Here is a 21,277-nt window from a genome sequence, read left to right as displayed (position 1 = left end):
AAAATAAGGGGCTTTATTCAATTGGCTGAATTTACTGTGCCCTTAAACAGCATTTATGCTTGTAACATATTGAACAAGATTGGCAATCAATTGTATATATTTTTCTTACTGTTATACAGTACTGTATGTAAATGTGATATGTATATCAGTACATGTACCAGTGAAATAACTCTCCATACAGCTTTAAACAGCTTTAAAAGTAGTTCTGACTTCTTTGCGATGAATGTAACATTTCATGTTTTCAATAAAAAAATAAAGAAAATTAAATAGTCTTCAAAATTTTATGTGTCTCAATTACAATAAAAAATTTGAAATTACATAATGAATTTGAAGTAGAAATCAATAGCCTTTTTCAAGCACATATCAAAATATTTTGAATTGAAATAAATTCTATCAGTTGCAAAGTCTTTTTGAGTAAAAAGAACAAAATCACACCATGATTTTCCAGTTACAAAAAGTTGAGTTTGGATTTGTGTGTACCAAGGCGAGTTTTCCTTTAATTTCACTTCGTCATTCACAAGATGAACATAACAATTGTTTTCACTAGCAATATCCTTAGTATACTTGTGCTGGTGTGTGTATGTGCACTTGATCTCCAGGAGACCTTCACCACAACATAGACATTTTACATATCCATCTGGGGAAGCAGCTATAATAGGACACGCAGGAGAAATCGACAAACCTGCCTTTGATATTTCTGCTTTCTGGTGAGATTTGATGTATTGTTCTCCATACAGGTTTCGAGCAACATCTTCAATTGATTTTCCATAATCTGAAGATTATCTCTGGGTAGAGAAAAAGGGAGCAGTATTTTGAATCTTTTTTACTATGTAGTTATTATCATTTAATCTCCCCATATTGCATCTCAGGACGGATCCCATTATTGACGCGGTAATTCTTCCCTTTCGATATTCATACCACATTGGGTCATCACTTTGTTCCTTTGTTATACTTTCAATATTTTTAATTATTTCTTGCGAATAAATGTTACACAAATGTTTAAGAAATTCCTGTCTTTCTACATTGTCATGCTCTAATTTATAATTTTTAATGACATCTGGAATTAGTACTAAGTCGTGATTGTTATTGATGTCATTTTTACTATCACTTTCATCAGACGGGGGCTCCATAGTGTAAGTTAGGACTGAATCATGTTTCTTGCAGACTTTGTACAAAGATTTCATTACATTGTCCCTGTACGGCTTTAGATGCACATCAATAGCGTTATCAGAAAAAAGCTGATAACTATCACGGATGTCTTTTTTACCAAAATTAATATTTTGTGTTGTAACAGAATAAGATGCCTGCCTCGGTCGATCCCATTTGCATGGATTGTCTGTGCATACCTCAGTTCCTCTGTCTTGGTGCCTTTCACTAAAGTTATGCAAAGCAAACAATAGTGCTACACAGTGCTTGCAACTTCCGTCATCTCTGGAAAAAAAATAAAAGCTTGCATTTTATTCACTTTGAAATTTGATAAGATTTAAATATATTAAAATTGACAATGTCACATGACAGCATTAGCACACTGTATAGGTCATGCTTACTTCAGCATTGTTCTTGTTGATTTAAAAAACTATATGTTTAAGAAAAAAATAATATCCCTTGAAAATATTTATTTATTTATCATAATTATGATTAATACTTATAGTCCTAAATTTTTCAACTTGGATTAAATCCATATATCATACTAACATTAGAAGTGTGTTTAAGATTGTGGCAATTAGCCTACCAGGTAGACAAGATTCTAGGTCTATTTAATAAAATCATTATACAATGTATTAATGGGTGTTTCCTCTTTGCAGGGCCAGCTAGATATTTGTGTAACTATGTATTTAACATCAAAACGCAGATCACTGGTAGATGTAGTTATGTTTTTTAATGACATGTTCAAATAAGCATTATGATTTAAATTTATCATTATTTATGAGTACATAAATACATACAAGAGGATCTTGGGTCCCTCCCCCTTATTAGGATTTTAGAAGGAATACCAAAATAATATAACTAGGGATTACATGATTACCAGTACATCATATAATATAGGCAAGGAAATTCCCTGGCTCCTGGGTCTTGGGGACAATCCTGAGGACAGGTATGTTTATGATATGTTGTTCCTATGGGACCCTTAGAATATTTATTCAAATAATCGTTACCTCTGCTTTATAAATAAGATGCATCTCCATCAAAATTATTGAAAGATTCACCAGTCACCACGGTATAAAACAAATTATGATAGTACGCGGGTATGTTAAGGAAGTATATAAGTCATTTCTCGGGAAATTTAGACTTTTTAAAGAAAATCTAGTTTAATAAATTACCAAAACCACCGAGAAACGTAAACTGTTATTTACTTTTGCATATAGATAAAAGCGTGTCTAACACAAAGACGTGCATCACCTCCACGGCATCACGTGGCTTCTATTAATAGCAAATTTTCCTTAATAAAAAGGCTTACAGAACAAAAATACCTCGGATTTTGATAATATCTTTGAGTATGTAATATAGCTGAAAAACATCTATTTTGTCTAAAAAGTGCTGCTAGAATCCAACTATCTTGTCCGTAAAATATTTATACCACACATTCGCACGAAACCTTACCCTTTGTTTTGAATTTTATACATATGAATCGAGATTTTTCGTACAACCATGCTTAACTCGGGATTCTAGCAGCACTTTCCAAGTTTGTCAAAACGCAAACTTTCAATCTGTGTAAATCGTATGTTTTGAAATATCCAGCTTATTGTTGTTCTGTTGCATTTTTTGGTCAAGAATGACGGACGATAGGCCGACTGGGATACGTAATATAGCTGACTGTCTTCGAAAGAGAATATAATCGATGAAAATAAATTAGCACACCCGTTTAATTTATTGAACTCCATTTGAATTTAACACAATATTTCCGATATTTCCTTTTAAACTCCATTTTACGTATCTTTGAACATGCCGTCTTAGCCAAATTCTCTTTACACGACATGATCAATTTCCAAGTTACTCGATGTACACGTTTGACGTCATCGGTGTTAGATTTCAATCATAATGACTGTTACAGCATAAAAAAATAAAAACATTTTATTTTTGTTAATGTTAACACGTTTCTAATCATTTTTTAGAGTTAAATTACATCGCTAAATACCAATATTACAAAAACCTGATTTCTAAAATTGACGTCATTTTGCCTACTATGACGTCATGATGCAGCACTGATTTAGCCAAGGTAGAATATTTTGTATGCTTCCTTATTCCCCCTGCGTACCCTGGTATGTGTACATATATAATTACGCCACACAAGTACAGCCACCGGATTTCACAGAACCATTTTTATGCAAGAGAATCCATGTTTGATAAAGTTTTTTCTGATTGCCTTGTCTCTGGCACACAGGTACTCTTAACAAATATGTATCCATGTGCAACAGAGGCCATCACAACTTTCTCTATGTGGTTGGTTTGATACAGTTTGAATGAGTTATCATCCTTGTAGGACTTCAGTCTGTTTGCACTCCAGTCACAATAAGTCATTAAATACACCATTATATCACCCATTTCGGTTTTTTGCAAGTTTTGTATATCGGCCTTCCAATCGGAAAGTCCACTGATATCAGGTAAAATAAAATTCGTAATATTTTCATCGGTACAGACCTCCATCGTTCTCCTTTACTGGTCGTGATCAATCGCAACTTCTCGGGCCTTTCTGACTAGTGGAAAGACGACCTCAAATGTGTATGGTAGCTGCCATGACAACCCTCCTTTTTCACTAATAATGAAATGATATTACCTAAAATATACCATAGAAGGGACTTCTAACTTCGTCTATCCTACATTTGAATAAACAGGAAATGTATAAATTTTTAACATCCGGTGACGTTAATATATTCGAGTTTGTTTTTCCGACTCCTGACGGAAAGACCCAAGATGATGCGATTGGGTCGTGATAGCTTTAATTTTCAATGGCACATTCTTCCGGCTCAAATTTCATTTCGGTCGAAGCTTCTGCCAATCTAATAGGTTGTTTTTTTTTTCGATAAATCGATGTTTGAATACCTCTTTCTTTCAAAAAATCCCGGAGCCGGGGAACGGATTTTAAACGAATCTGTTCCGCCGCCATTTTGTCCAAATGGTGCCTAAATTTTTGTCACGTGGTGATGAGTCATATGACACATTTACTTAGAGCAGACATCCCGGAAACGAAGTATTGTAAGTATATAAAATTTAAAGATTTGTTTTATTTTTAAGCTTGTTATTTTTAAAAAGATAATAGGAATACAAAATTGTAGCCAGTGTAGGTCCCTATTTTTTGTGTACTTTTTTAAACATTGAAAGAATTCTGAAAACTTGCCATGCCTCAAGTGTTTTGTTGTGTTTCTTGTACGTGCTGGTAAAAATATGGCATTGCTTTTGACAAATTCTATATATAACCTTTTCTGCACAGAAAATGAAGAAGACATATAACAACTTATGACAGTATGCAGGTTCAATTTATTTATAATGCGTTTAAATTTACAAGTACATTTATGTTAATTTAGAAACTCTATTGTTTTGACTTTTTATATTTTCAAGAATAGTCTGCTTGTCTTAGATTTCAAATCTCCCTCCATTTTTTCAAATATTTGATAAATACAACCTACATGCACTGACTAATGGAGTATTCAATTAGTGGTCAACTGCAAAGGAAATAGTGGAGTATTCAACTAGCGGTCAACTGCAAAGGAAAAGAGGAGTAATCAACTAGCAGTCAACTGTAAAGAAAATAGAGAAGCTAGTATTAAACTTATGGTCAACTGCAAAGAAAATAGTCGAGTATTCAACTAGCGGTCAACTGTAAAGGAAATAGAGGAGTGTTCAACTAGCGGTCAACTGCAAAGGAAATAATGGAGTATTCAACTAGCGGTCAACTGTTAAAGAAATAGAGGAGTAATCAACTAGCGGTCAACTGCAAAGGAAATAGAGGAGTATTCAACAGTGGTCCACTCTATGCAAATGAGTTGATTGCTTCCTAATTTGCATGGCAAAAATTCAACTAATGGTCAATTGACGGTCAGTTGACCGTCAACCAGTAGTCAACTGAATACTCCGATTGAATTCTAATAGTATTTTTTCATATGGGTATTTTAATTTTAATTTTCTTTTAATAATAGAGACTATTGTAAATATAAAGACAAATCTTAATACTGCTTTACATAAATACTAGATTACTACGACTAGCTTTTAAATATTTTAGTGAAACAAACTCGGAATTAGAATTGTTCTAAAGGGGGGGATTGAAGAGGTGGGGGTGTAAGGAAGAGAGGGGTCCATGTTGTTTTCACAACTGAATTTCTAAATACATATTTCTACATGAGCCTTTTCACTGAAATTTTCTAATAAAAAATTGAGAGTCTTGTTTCTCTCTTTTTTAACAAATTCAAAGGTTAGACTCCCCTTCTGGATCCTCTACTGTGAAAAAAGGGAATATCATAATCACGTCTGCCCTTTGTAATACAAGTAAAATAATATCGATCTACTGTAACTTTCTCAAAAATATATTTATAAATAAAGAAATAATGTACGAAAATGAAGGATTTGGATATTTTTTGTCTGCAATTGCACTGAAAAAAATCTTGGGCGAGGATTTCAATTTCAAGTTCCTTATTACGAGAGGTACTGTTACATATTATAGCCGCAATTTATGTACGTATACCAGTCGTTGATCTATTTTCGTTTAAACAAAATCTTCAGAGATAATTTTATGCAGGTATACAAAATTTCAAATTGGTTAGAATTGGTAAATAATTTACGTTTAACAAGTGCCGTTAAACGTCTTTGACTATAAATCTCGAATGACTTTCCTGTATGCATAGCAATGTACACTACCCCAAAGCTTCTACCGAAGGGATAACACTCGACGATAAAAATTGTGTTTAGGTTCGTCATCAAAGAAGAAGGTATGGTTTCCATACAAATTTTGCCCTGTGATTTTCTTAAAAAGAAACTGGTGTAAAAATTGAAAACTCATGCTTTTTAAATAATTGAAATTCAATGCTGAAAAATCATACGTCATTTTTCTCACATATGTTTTAAATGCTAATTATGACGTCAAAAACATGTGCATTTTCCCGTATCTTCTTAAAAAGTTGCAGAGGACACCAATTTTCAATGAAATTTTCTTTCAGATAACATTGTCCACAGGCATCGCCCACAAAGATCTTGAAATATGTTATTTGTCATTGAATTTTGCACAAAATATCAGAAAATTAACGTGGGCGACGGCTGTGGACACTGTTTTCTAAAGAGAAATCCGCCTTGAAATGTGCCATTTTGAGACTTTTTCTCTTAAAGATGGAGAAATGCTTCACAATAATGACGGCATATTTGCAGAATGGTAAACCTTCATGCCATATTCTTTCCTGATTTATCACAGTCATATATTTAACTAATATTTAAGCCAGATTCAAAACTTTTTGATGTCATTACATTTTTAGGGGGCAATAAAGCTAAAACCATACCTTTTTCTTATATCCTTCCGTATGTACAGCTAGTCCGATAGATATGTAATAAATATAATTTTAACCCAAACGCTCAAACAATTGCGCATGATAGGTAACAAATACATGTACATATGGTAATTTTAATTATGCACGGCCCTTGTCTTTTTAATGATTTCAACCAAAAAAAAATATTAATATTCACTGTTTCATGACTTTGCTGATTCGTCAATGCTGTGAATACAACTTATATTTAGACCGTGAGTAATTTCCCCTATTTTCTCTTAATATTTAGGTCATCTGAGTAAACTCAGGTTACCTATTGCTATCCGTTTTCGTTCGTCGTCGTCAGTCGTGCGTTAACATTTGAATATTTTCAGTATCTTCTCTGAAGCCACTGAACCAATTTCAACCAAATTTGGCATATAGCATCTATGTGTAAAGGGGAACAAAAATTGTGAATTTCATGGTCCCTTCCCCCTGGGACCTGGGGGTGGGGCAAAAATCACTAAAATTAGTGCAATCTTTAAAAAACTCCTTCTTTACTCCTGGACATTAAGCAGTCAAACTGTTGGTATGATTGTAATTAGCATTAAGTCTTCTACCAAAATTGTGAAATTCATGGCCCCAGGGTCAGGCGTTCTAGTGCTAGGATGGGGCTAAATAGGTTATATAGTGAAAATGCATTATTTCTTTGAAATTTTTTTTTCTGCTCCTGGGTATTAAATAAACTAACCAAGTGCAAAGATGAGTTGAAAATGACGGCCTCTTCCAAAATTGTGAATTTAATGACCCCAGGGTCAGGGGTTCTAGTGTAGGGCGGGGCTATATAGATTATTAGGATGAAAATGCAATAATTCTTTTATATTCTTCTTTTCTGTTTGCGGGCATTAAATAAACTAACCAAGTGCATAGTTATATTAAATAAGGACACCTCTTCTAAAATTGTGATTCTACTGGCCCCAGGGTCAGGGGTTCTAGTGGCAGGGGCGGGGGGGGGGGTCTTAGAGATTATATAGTGAAAATATGAATTATTTCTTTGAAAATCTTCTTCTTTGCTCCTGTGTATTAAATAAACTAACCAAGTACATAGTTATGTCGAATAAGGCTGCATCTTCCAAAATTGTGAATTTCATGACGGCTTGTGTTGGGTGTTAGGGTGGGGCTCTATTGATTATTTATTGAAAATGCATAAACTCTTTAAAAATGTCTGCACCTGGGTATTTAACCAATTAACTATATACATAATCATGAGGAGGAAGGACTCCTCTTTGAGATTTGTGATTATCAGGGCCCCTGGGTCAGGACTACTTGTGTTAAGGCGGGGCTAAAATGTTTATATAGTGAAATGCATGAATTCTTTGAAAATTTTTTCCTCTGATCCGGGATTTTATGGCAATGATCTTAGTATATATTTATGACAAAGAACGCTGCTTCTTCAAAAAATGCTTAATTTCCTGGCTCCTGGGACAGAGGTACTTGAGGGGGGGGGGGGGTCTGAAAATGATTTAATGCTTTGAAATCTGCACTTTGGTATTAATCAACAACATGATGAAATAAAATTTCTAAAATTTTGAAAGTTGTGGCCCCAGGGTCAGTGGTTCCTGTGGGATGGGGTGCACAACTGATAATGATAAAGTGGAAATGCATTTTCTCTTTGTTACTGTGATCTACATGTAATTCTAATTGCGCTCCGTTATTAGCATACTTATTTTTATATTCATATGAAGCAGAATTTATGCAAAATCTTATTCATGAAAAGAAGAAAACACTTGCTGTGGCCTTCAACTCGACATTTAGATAAATCGACGACGTATTGTCAATTCATAATGAAAATTTCCATTCCTATGTCGATACGATATATCCTGGTGAGCTTGAGATAAAAGATACCACAGAGTCCGACACTTCTGCTTCATACTTGGATATTTTACTTGAAAAAGACACTAATGGTAATCTAACAACCAAGCTATATGATAAACGTGATGACTTTAAGTTTTCTATCGTCAACTTCCCTTACTTATGCAGCAACATACCTTCATCACCTGCATACGGAGTATATATATATATCAGTTGATTCGATACACAAGAGCATGCTCTACGTACGTAGAATTTCTTAAACGAGGTAAATTATTGACAAGCAAGTTGAAGAAACAAAAATATCAACAGTCTCGTTTAAAGTCATCATTTCGTAAATTCTATGGTCGATACAATGACCTTGTCAGCAAATACAATTTATCATTGAGTCAAATGCTGACTGACGTTTTTCATACCAATTGTTAGTCCATTATTTATACACTGAATTGACTACGGATTTTTTTCGTTATTTCCTGATCATGACAACGAGCACACGGCGGGTGGGACCGGTCGGCAGGGGATGCTCACTCCTCCATGGCACCTGATCCCACCTCTGATGTTTCAGAGGTCCGTGTTTGCTCTGCTCTTATTTCGTATATTGTTTAATGGACGTTGAGATTGAATACTGTTCGTTATCTCCATATCCTACATGTACCAAAGTAAGCATGCTGAGTGCATACTTATGATAAGCAATGGTTTCTCTTTCAAAATTGGGAATTCCATGGCCTTTGGATTAAAACATGAATCAAATTCAATTGTTGGAAAGTTGTTGTATGATACTCAGGTGACCTATAAGGCCCATGGGCCTCTTGTTCATCTTTAAAATTTGTCTTTGATTTCAGAGGATGGTATTTAATTCAACTGCAGAAATTGTTATAGCAAAAGCTAGCTAGCTAAATTTATTTATTCCATGATTCAAAACTTCTAAACAGTCCTATGATAAATTTCGCCCAAATTCTTAAGTAGGCTGGGTTTAGCTTACCCCCCCCCCCAATAATATACATATACATGTAATATCTACCTTTATTTAAATAATGTTAACGTCATACCGTTACAGTATATATATAACGTCAATAGTCATGACGTTGTAGATTTCACTTGAAAACAATACCAATTTCAAACGACTATAAAAAGAAAACTTGAAAAGATATCATTAAAAAACAAATTGCCTTTTTACTCAAAACGTCAAAATTATCACAAAAAAATCTCATTTATTTTGGTAACAGGGCGGATTTTGGTACTTCGTGGCCTTAGCTCTTTGTCGTAAATTTTTAAATTACGCAGCACAGTTAAGTTTACAAAAAGGAGGCGGAGCCTAATTTGTACGGGAAAACTTGACTATGACATCATACACAATATACGTCATACAACATTTCTTTAAAATACCATAAAATGAGTTTATCTGCTAATTTAAACAGTAAGAAATCATCAAACTACATAAAAACTTTCTACAGCGTGTTGTTTTGTCGTTAGTTAAATTCCATATAACAAGTTATAAACAATTCACTGATCGCAATACACTTGTCAATATGACGTCATTTCTTACAACGTGACGTAGTTTGTATGCAGTGAGAGACAGATCAAGTAATATTTTCTCAACAAAATATGCGTTCCCTAATTAAATAAAATATTATTCAAATATATTCTATGTGCCAATAACTTGAATTTAATGTCTTCTTCAGTATTTTATTAACTTATTTTCTGTACGTTACGTATTTAATTGACACTGCCGTATATTTGTATGCAAGTACATCGGAGGGTAATGTGGGGGGTCTTAATAAATCGATCTAGTGCAAGGACATACACTCTATGGATCAAAGTAAGCTTTTACATTTCAACTATAGAACTATTAAGGTATCTGAAAAGTGCTGCGATCCTGATGAAATCTTAAAAACAATTTAATTATATCAAAATTTCATGCCGCCGACCAGCTAGAAATATAGCATTCGGTCATACAAGTATAATTTTACCAATGAAATTGCAGAATTTAGACAGGATCGCAGCACTTTTTAGAAACCACAATGCGTGTTGAAAATATTTATATACTAAACTTGGAAATTAAATTGGTTATGCCCTTGCACTAGTGATATTTATACGTAACATCAATACTTCAAGTCAATGTGCGAAAATCGCGTGACTGCCGCATCACGTGACTAGTCTAAATATAAAATATAATCGCCCTCGATATGTAGTTATTAATCATAATTACAATTATCCGATAAAGATAATGTACCAAAAATAATCGCCATCCCGATTACGAATACATTTTTAAATACAAAATTTAGCCGATATTTCCATTGCGCACCTTAACTGTACTGCGTAGGATTCTCTATTTTAAAAAAAATCAAATTAAGGTATCAAACAAAAAGGCAAAAGGATTAATCAGCTTAACATCATATAGAAATATTATCCTTCTTCCAAAGAGAAAAGGGGACATTTCTGGGGTTTTTTTTTTAACTATTCGAGTTATAATTGGTTATGTGCGATTCAATCAAAATTATATAGCTAATATTATACACTTCAATTCATCAAAAAAAAAAACTTTAATCACTGAAGCTTTAGTTTGAATTCGGTTTTAATTAATTTATTCATTCGAATAACTCTTTCGTACGTAATTGGGAAATGATATAAAAATTGTACCTGAAAACAAGATTTTCAAAAATATCCAGTACAATTAAATCTTGACTAAAAGGGAAAAAAATCAAATCACATTTTACTAGTTTTGAAAGAGAAAAAGATTGATTGACTTATATGTTTTGCATTATATATAGGGGGGCGAAAAACCGCAAAATCGTAATTTGGGGCGACAATGAGATATCAAATTTTAATAAAGGAATAGGTATGCATTAATAAAAAAAAAATCTTCACTGGGCCAGAAAAAAAGACTCCTGTGAAAGCATCCTCAGGTAGTGTAGATTCAAGTTTCTTCTAATCATGACCCTAAGGGATAGGGTAGGGCCTCAACTGGGGATGAAAGTATAACATAGGAAAACAAAGGAAAAATCAAGAACATCAAACGCAGCACAGTTAAGGTTACAAATGGAAATATCGGCGATTTTTTTAATAAAAAACACATACTTTATTAGGATGGGCGATTCTTTTTTAGGAGTTCACTGATATCAAAAAAATGTAATGTGGTTTAAATCTACATGTTGGGGACGTTTAGATTTTTTTATTTAGACTTGTCATGTGATGTCCACATCACATGACTTTGGCAATTATACTTGCAGTTAAGAGGTCATCTAAAAATTTCAATATTGCAAGGGCATTACCAAGTTAAAAATTTTAGTTTATTTTATAATCCTTTTCAACACTATATGTAGTTTGTGAAAAGTGCTGCGAACCTATATAGATTCCCTTTTTTAATTGGTAAAATTTAATTTGTTGGACGGCAGGTTGAATATTTTGCTGGTCAGCTACATTAAAAATAGCTATAATTAATTTAGTTGCAATATTTCAAGAGATTCGCAGCACTTTTCAAATATCTTAATGCTTCTTGGGTTTGTGTGTAAAATTTTGACAAGATACATTGAGGGTATGCCCTTACAATAAATCGATTTATTATGGCCCTTCCATTACTTTTTCAATGAATCTGCATACAAACACACGACAGTATCGCTTGTCCGGGGAATGCACGTACAGTTTATAAATAAAATACTAAAATAGACATTGCATCCAAGTTAACGGCTTTTTATTTTACTGCAAATAATATTTTATTTGAGAACAAAAGAACCAGTGGATTCAAGTTTGGTCAACTCATGATCCCCAGGGTTAGGGCGGGGCCACAATGGACGATTAAAGTTGAACAAAGGAATGAATACTTCAGAATTAAAAAAAAAACATTGTTTTTAAGAACCACAAGCCATGATTGGTCATATATTTATGTAAGCATCATCATGTTGTGTTGATTCAAGTTTGTTCAAATCATGAACGGGAAGTAGGGGTTGGGTAGGGTTGGTCACGATTGAGGATTGAAGTTTTGCCTAGAAAATTCAGGGGATTTTTTTCCCAAGAACAGGAAAGCCATGTTTAATAATATTGATATGGAGGCATCCTCGGGTAGTACAAAGACATACTGGTTCAAAAATGGGGGCTCCCAGGGGTAGGGCTGGGCCACAAGAGGGGGTGTCAAAAGAATAAATAGGAAAAAAAATCATCTGCTCAAAAAAAGCAAAGGCCTTTAATATTCCAGACCCCCCACCCACACCCCATGTACACTTCTCAATATTGATGTGATTTCTACTGTTATTAGAGCAGTTTCTTTAACATAGATACATGTCAAACATTTTCAGCTTCTCAAAAGAATGCATGAAAAAAGAAGCTTTTTAGAATGTGACTCTTTCCAAATACTTGTCAATCATACATTTTTAGCTCATTTGAGCTTTTCTGGTTCCCTGATCACATTTTGTCTCTCGTGTATTTGTTTGTCTGCAAACTTTTCACATTTTTAACTTCTTCTTTAGAACCACTGGGCTAATTTCAACCAATTTACATCGAAATATGCAGGTGACTTATTCCATCATAATTCATAAATCTTTTCAAGAACAGCAAGGACATTTATTGTCCCCCATTTTTGCAAAAGGTAGAAAACATTAAATTTCATTTGTATGTCGGTCTGTCAGTCTGTCACAATAAATTTAACCTTGCATCATAGTCATATATTTTGAATGAGAAGAAACAGGACTTTCATATAAAGCATGAGTAATAGCATTTACCACCTGTGACAATACCATCCTGTGATAAGACCTTTCCTAATGTATCATGACTTTTGACTCAGTGATCTTGACTTTGATGATGAAGATAATTAGGCTTCTGTTTTAAAAGTAGGAAGAGTTCAGGGAAGAAGGTTTTTTTGCATAAAAACATCATTTTTCGACCCCCATTTGAACCGCCGGCGCCAAGTGAATATTCCGGAACCCTACTGCACATTTACATGACACCATCAACCAACTCCCAAATGATGATTAGGATACTGTGTAAAATGTAGGAGGAGTTCGGGGAAAACGGGGTATTCTGCATTAAAAACATCATTTTTAACCCCTATTTGACCCCCGGGGGCGGGGGCAAAATGAAAATTCCGACACCTTGCTGCTCATCTTCATGACACCACCAACCATCTCCCAAAAGATTATAAGCCTAACGATACTGTGTAAAATGTAGGAGGAGTTCATGGAATAAGGAGCTTTTTGCATAAAAAAACATCAGTTTTCGAACCCCATTGGACCCCCTGGGACAGATTGAAATTTCCGAAACCTTACTGCACATCTTTATGACACCACCAACCATATCCCAAAAGATGATTAGGATACTGTGTAAAATGTAGGAGGAGTTCAGGGAAGAAAAGTGTGACAGACGGACGGACGGACATGAGTAACAGCAATATACCCGAACTTTCTTTATACAGTGCGGGTATTACAAAGCCATGATTGATCATTAAAATGAAAGCAACTGAAACGGTAACATAGATTTAAATTTGTTCAAGGCTATATCAATGAAGATTTACATCTTATAAACGGACATTATGTGTCATATTAATTCAAAAGCATCCTTAGGAAGTGTACGTTTGAGCGTCTTTACTATGTTTTGATTTGAGCTTGTTCAAATAACCCCCCCCCCCAACCCCCTTTCTCCTGAACCCACTTTTATATTTAATTAAGAAATAAGTTATCATTTTAGAGTGTCATTGGAATATGACTTGAAGTCGGTCACGTGATCAAATTCTATAACGCCTGAAGGTAGATTTGATCATGTACCGACTTCATGTAATATTCCATTGACACTCTAAAAATAATATCTTATTTCCTATATTTATATTTTTATTTCTATTCAAATAACAAAGACAAAATTTTCTATTTAGACTTTGTTATTGAGTGCAACAGAACGTATACATACGACGTCATCACAGTTACAGTCCCTGAAACGTTCTTCTTTCCCATTTTTCCGTTCGCTCACCGTTCGTTCAGCGTTCGTTCACCGTTCGTTCAGCGTGCGTTCACCGTTCGCTCTTCGTTCACAGTATTGCGTTCACCGTTTAATGTGCGCTCGCGTTCATCGTTCACCTTGCGTTCACCGTTCGCTCTTCGTTCCGTTTACTTTGCGTTCACCTTGCGTTCAACGTTCACTTATCGTTCAGTCTTCATTGTCATTCGGAGCTCCGAAGTGAAAAGACTTATCTTTTTGATGGTAAGGATTTACATGTTTTTAATTAAATAACTTAGATATCGTGTTTGAAGAATAATTATTTCATTGCAAAAATTATCTTTGATATTTATATTTCTACTATAATAACTTAGCTATTACTTATTTCATGAATTTTCCCCGGAAAATAATTAATACATTAAGTACCTGCATGTATGTAGAATGATGCAAAAATATTAACTTCAAAACGGGCAATGTATAAATGCTTCAGGCACGGCATCAATATGATGTAATTTTAAAGAGGAAAAATTATTAATGGATGCATAATAATTAATCCAAGTCTTTTACAGGACAAGAATACATGTGCATAAAAAATATTTCTACAGTAACACGTATTTAAACTACATATAGGTTTGAGAATTATGAACAGTACTGCAAATATTCAGTTAATTAAATATCTTTAGAGCTAATTAAATTGATGGTGTTGTTTTAAATTTTAGAAAAGACCAACTGTTTTAAATAGTTTATTATTAGAGAAGGAAAATTCCTTCCTTTATAGTACCTAAACATGTTTTAAAATATGTTTTTTTGACATTCAGTATAATTAAGACCCCCCCCCCTCCAAGGTGCCTTTTCTCCCGAAATAAAATTCTTATTGAGTTTTTTCAGTATATTTTAATTAATATTTAATTTTTATTGTAACGCAAGAAAATCAGTCTTAAAACAAACATCAAACAGTCATTAAACAGTAGTATTTTAGTATGAACTTGTGCCGACAATAGTATTTTAAATTGGCAGGGAATATCTTTCACATTCAATTTCAAACTTAATCCTTCCAAGTATATATTCGAATTATTTTTTTTTTTTTCTGGAGAATGCAAAAATCAGATCTAGAAATGAAAGGGGAAAAATATTAAAATTTCTTGGAATACTAAGTGACTCTTTGCCTTCGGCATGTTCGGTGAAACGCGATTTCCACATCTCCACTGTGTCGAATTATTTTGATTGACAGCACAAGCACGCTACTACAAATGTAGCACGGACCACCTGTGAACTGTGTGAACTTGATGATGGAAAATAAAAGCCAATGATTACTGTCGAATGGATTTGTAAATCTAAAAAAAAGATTACCTTTATTGCTTGGAATATTTAGGAAAAATAATAAGAGTTTTTATTTGATACAACATATATCTGAGAATCGAGGGGGTTATCTCTCTCTCTCTCTCTCTCTCTCTCTCTCTCTCTCTCTCTCTCTCTCGTATATTTCTCTGTTCAATAAAAACTATGACAACACATAACTTATCTAGTTTTGAAAATTTAATCGACACATGTATTACAAATAATTTGAATGCCTCTTTCCAACATCTTGACCGAGTATAATCACGGCCGGGAAATGTCTACAGATACATGAAGAAGTTAGCTAAAATAATCATCATAAAAGAATAAAAAAGGCACATAAATATAGAATATTTTGCAGTAGAATTTAAATAAAACGAGAATTTTTATGCAGTACGATAACAGTCAATGTCAACAAATAATTGTGAATTTTAAATAAATCCGTTATTTTACTCAGAATCGCCTTGGCACGGAAATACATGTTGTTTCAACCCCGTACAATGTAATTAATTCATTCTATAAGTAGTAGTTTTATCTTCAGAAGTCCACATCATCTTATTAGTGAAAAGAATAATTATTTACTATATAAGTAGATTAATTTATTTTTTAACTACACACGGTAACAAATACACGTTTGACGGCGATTTAAATCATGTTATTAAAATATCGATTTTAACATAGGTATGTGCAGAAAAAAAATGTTTTTATTATTTAATTAATTAATTAATTTATTTATTTATTTATTTATTTATTTATTTATTTATTTATTTATTTATTTATTTATCTATTGTTTATCTCAGTAGTAGTTTTATCTTCTTAAGTCCACATTATTTTATTAGTTAAAAGAATAGGCATAATTATTTACTATATAAGATTAATTTATTTTTTAACTACATGCGGTAACAAATACACGTTTGACGGCGATTAAAATCATGTTATTAAAATATCGATTTAAACATACGTATGTTCAGGATTTTTTTTATTATTATTGTTTATTTATTTATCTATTCATTTCTCATTTGTTTATCTATTGTTTATTTATATTTATTTATGACATTTGAATAATAGAATAAAAGAATAATTTCAATGCAAGGAAAAGACCGAAGGCATTCCGAATAAATCGTTCATCTTGCGTTCACCGTTCGTTCACCGTTCACTTTGCGCTCGAGTTCGCGCTCCGTTCGCGTTCTACGTTCACTCACCGTTCACCGTTCACACATCGTTCACCAAGTTGCGTTCACCGTTCGCTCTGCGTTCGTTCACCGTTCGTTCACCGTTCAGGTGGGAAAGTGGAACGTTTCAGGGACTGTAGGACTTTCCAAATATCTCGTGCAGTTTGCTTTATATACACAAGGAAGTCTGATCATGTGACCGACTGCATGTCATCGAAAATTGAATGTCTTTTTTTAGTATTGCTATTTAAGGAAGGACATTGGCAAATGTAAATATACTACTGAACTGACGTTTGCTTTTACATAGCCAGTTGCTTAGGTGAGCAATGTGGCCCCTTGGCCTCTTGTTCTGTGGTTTTCTTTTTTTCTTTCTTTAAAAAAACACACAAACAAACAATCAAAAAACAAAAAAAAAAGAATAAAAAGAGAACAAAAAAAAATACTTGTCTAATTGCTTAATTGGATGAATCTTTAACTATAAAATTTCGATGGCTTGTGTTTTTTTTAAATAACACCTTCCTTTGAGTTCCAACATATTTTTACCTTTCACTTTAATTTTTGAAATTGACCTTTTTTTCAAATTTCATCAAATCAGTCTTTATTTTCGTAAAGAAAATTTGAGGATAGATATTGTGCAATTATAATTCTTGTAAGAAGACTTTTCTTTAGGTGAAATTATTTGTTTACTATTTGTCCTTATTTCAAGCCATGTTTAAAAAAACGTTAAGGTTTTGAAGAGTTGCAGGTATTACAGTTTATTTTGAACTTTTTCGCAGGTATATTTTTTAGAAGACCTTTCTTATAATGATTTTTTTTACCTTTAACCCATGCATTTCAACTTGTACTTGTTTAAAAATAATTTTGCAATAATTATTGAAAATTTGTTGCCAAGACTTTTATAGCTCACAGTTGTATTTCTTAGACCCAACTTTTATTTTATGGAGCCAAATACTTTTAACTTTTTACGTTTGACCATAATCTTTGAAAGTGACATATTTTTATCTTAGTACCCATAATTTATTTACGCTTGGTACATAGACCTCTCTATTTCATATAATTATTTAACATTACCTGTCTTTTATTTTTCTGTTGCAAAACTTTGACTTTAAAGCTCTATAACTTTTCAAAGGTTATTTGTTTTGTTCTGGTTGGTACTGTACAAACATATTATTCATCTTCGTAATACTCTGTACATATGTGAAACTGCTTATCTACTTACACTGTAAATTTGTTAACTTTTTTTCTGATTTGTAAATATTATGAACGAAAGAAAATCTTCTGAAGCATTTTATAGTATTAGTATATTAATATTTTTTATTATTAATTTCATTACGCCAAAATACAAGCAAATGAAAAGTAAATTTGTTGAGGAATTTTATTTAAGCATCTTTACTTTTATTCTATGAATAAACATGAGAATTTTTATGCAAAGAAATAGAAAGAAAAGAAAATGCATAAGTATATATCAACTGAATTTCTTCTCTATCTAACATTCATTATCCCTGGTAAATACATTCTGATTAGTGGAAAAGGTTCTCCAGTAATCTTTTGGATCTTTGAACGCACCGAGAACCCACTGGGTCAATATCTTGTCTTTTTCAGCATAGTATACGCCAGTCCAGCTTGCGAGAGACTTGGCATCCATATATTGATTTTTCCAAGCCACAGTCCATCCGACCATGAAATCCGTTTCATTTACCTGGAGATACCTCCCTGCAAGATCATACCAATTTATAGCTCGTCCAACGCCGCTTTGATATTTACCTGAGATATTTCCATCTTTGCAAGATATATTCATTTTGGAACCAAGCTCATTTGTCCACTTTCCAGCCAATGCACACTGATTTTCATTTCTCTGTTGCTTCATGCAGGGTTTAGTAACTAAAAAAAATTAAGCAAAACTTTGATAAGACTTTCGAATTTTTTTTTAATTTTAAATTTTTTTTTATAATAATTTTTTTTATTTGTTTGTTTTGCAATGTTTAAGTTTGTCATATAATATAAGAAAAGAAACATTGTGATATTTCACTGAGGAAATGAAAATTCCAAAGTTACGGATGGAAAATCAATAAACGTTTTGTTAGATTTAAAAGTAAAAGTAGCTTAATTACCATTAGTGTACAATGACTGAACTGGCAAAACTCCACAAATCAACAACGGCAGTAGGTATTCAGCAATTTCCATCCTATAATTAATTTGATTATTGCTGTGAAGTTTTGGTTGTGACAAGAAACGTTTAACAAACATATGAATAATATTTGACATGGGATACCCTCATTCGTTAAAAAAAAATCGGATAACGGAATTTCTTTTGGATCTTTATGTATATATAATATTTCATAAAGGACCTCCGAAATTTTCCTGGCATGTAACTTTGCTCAAAAATGACACCCCATGTAATTTCTTTGACTTCCGATTATTATTTTACCTACTTAAATGGGATGGTTGACTTTTTTTCTGCGAAATTTTGATAGGTTGGAAATCAAGCATTGGATTCGATAATACTATCAAAAGGGACTTAAGCGTTCGTGACTTGATAAAGAATATCAAAACATTAAATCAAACGCTTCGAAAGGATTTCGAATATAATTCTTGTTAGCTTGATTTTTCTGTAACTCTTTTTCAAATCATTCTAAACAACAAAGGGATATGTAATGAGAATATCTTGATGAGAAATCAAATATTTACTTAAAGATAGATTTTTTTTTTCATGTTGTTTGAAAATTTGAGATGTTCTGTTTGCCAAGTCTACTGCAACATTTATACATGTATCGATATATAATGTAAAAGAAATGTCATTGCGCAGCACTGTTAAAAGGCTAAAAAAAAGGGGGCGGGGCCTTATTTATAGTGGAAGAGTTTACTGTGACATCACACAAAATTATTACTTTTATGCATTCCTCCTATTACCCGAGAATGAAATGATTTGCAACTTTAAACTGTATTAACATAATAAAAAAAACAATAAAACTTATCAATGCATTAACAAAAGTCGCTAGTTAAATCCCATACAGCTGGTTTTCAACAAATCACTGACCTCGATGAACTTGTCAATCATGACGTCATTTTGGTTAAAAAGACGTATTTCATGTGCTGTAAGAGGCAGATTCGGGAATTTTTTATAATGAAATATGCGTTTTATTATAAAACAGAATATTACTTACAGTTTTTTAATAGGCTAATAATACCAATGTATATCCTTTGTTTAGTGCGATTGTTCATTAACTGTCGAGAGAGTGTATTTAAATAATTTTGTCGTGTTTTTATGTTCAGGCTAGGTATATTTTACATCGAAGTGCCTAATTAAATCTCTCTTTCGCAAAGGCATATGCTAAATATATCTTGACCATTTTTTGAATATAAATAAAGGATTTGTTCTTTAACTTGAAAAGTGCTGCTGCTTTCTTTAAATCGAGAACGTGACTTTATAAGTACACTAAATATTTGGTACAAGTCAAACATATTTCAACATGGGCCTATACTTGAAATTTTAACTATTAAAACGCAAATTCTATTCAAAGCAGCAGCACTTTCCAGAAAGTACAAAGTATGCAGAATTAATAGCTTGAATTTTTAATTTCAACTAGGGTATGCCCTTGCGATATTGGAATTTGTTATTGACCTACATTCCGTGTACCTACTATGCATTCATCACGTGACTGTCCATCGATTGGACCAAACTCCATACAGTACAGAGTAGGTTATACTACGCTTTTCCATAAGTATTAAGTTCTGTGATTATAGAACAGCTGAATAAAAATAAATTCAGTTCAAAAAAAAAATTCCGTTTTTGCACTTCTATTTTCCGTTGATTTCTCATAGCAAACCTTAACAGTGCTGCGTGGTCAAACCTTTTATCTCCTTGTAAAAATTAATTTTAATCACGTTTAAGAGAATCTTCTACGAAACAAAAAAAATTGCAAAAGAGTATAGTCTAGTTTTTCCCATGGGCATCAAGACTGCTCATAAGGAAAAAAAGAAGAAGAAAGAAGAAATTAAGGGTATTCTAAAAGAAGTCGAGTTTCTTTATAATGATGATACCAGGGATGTTTTCGGAAGGCGTAACGAAGTAATAATTCCGAATAAGATAATTTTAAGAAAAATAATAAGTGCACTCTACTCTTTTTAGTGCTTTCCCTACACTTCCATAACTGGAGTTTTCGATTTTGTTTTTTTAAATGTCATATTCAATGTTAACTAATATCAAATTCTTACCTTACGATGCATTTTTCACGAAATCTGTCTAAATGATGGTGAAAATTTTCTATGGCAGTGAACTGATTGAGTTGTACATGTTCTGCAATATATAGAGGCCGAGTAACTGCATTTTTAAGGGCTATCCCACACTAAAAGACACGCTTCATGGAATTAGGAATATTTTGTCCTTATATGGAATTAAGTGGGTTTGTTTCATATACAGTTTAAATTCAAACATTTTTGTGAACCGGTCTTAAAATCTATTTGTGCTAACAGTTTCTTAATTTGTAGAGGTTTTGGGATTTTTGTTAAAAAAAAAAAAGCACACGAAAACCGCCA

General features: G+C 32.9%; 1 long non-coding RNA gene across 1 annotated transcript; it reads right to left on the bottom strand.

Moving 5' to 3' along the window:
* Window positions 1–18,098: 18,098 nt before the first annotated feature.
* LOC134258107 (uncharacterized) lies at window positions 18,099–21,060 on the bottom strand. The gene is made up of 3 exons (XR_009990075.1): window positions 20,957–21,060; window positions 18,853–18,926; window positions 18,099–18,622 (listed from the first exon to the last, which is right to left on the bottom strand). It is a non-coding gene; the product is annotated as an uncharacterized LOC134258107 (long non-coding RNA).
* Window positions 21,061–21,277: the final 217 nt, after the last annotated feature.

This window comes from Saccostrea cucullata, unplaced genomic scaffold (genome assembly GCF_032062105.1).
Source record: "Saccostrea cucullata isolate Sc308-1 unplaced genomic scaffold, CSIRO_AGI_Scuc_v1 ctg1874, whole genome shotgun sequence".
Lineage (NCBI taxonomy): Eukaryota > Metazoa > Mollusca > Bivalvia > Ostreida > Ostreidae > Saccostrea > Saccostrea cuccullata.
The sequence above is the reverse complement of the archived record's forward strand: the minus strand, read 5'-3'. Positions and strand labels throughout refer to the sequence as shown.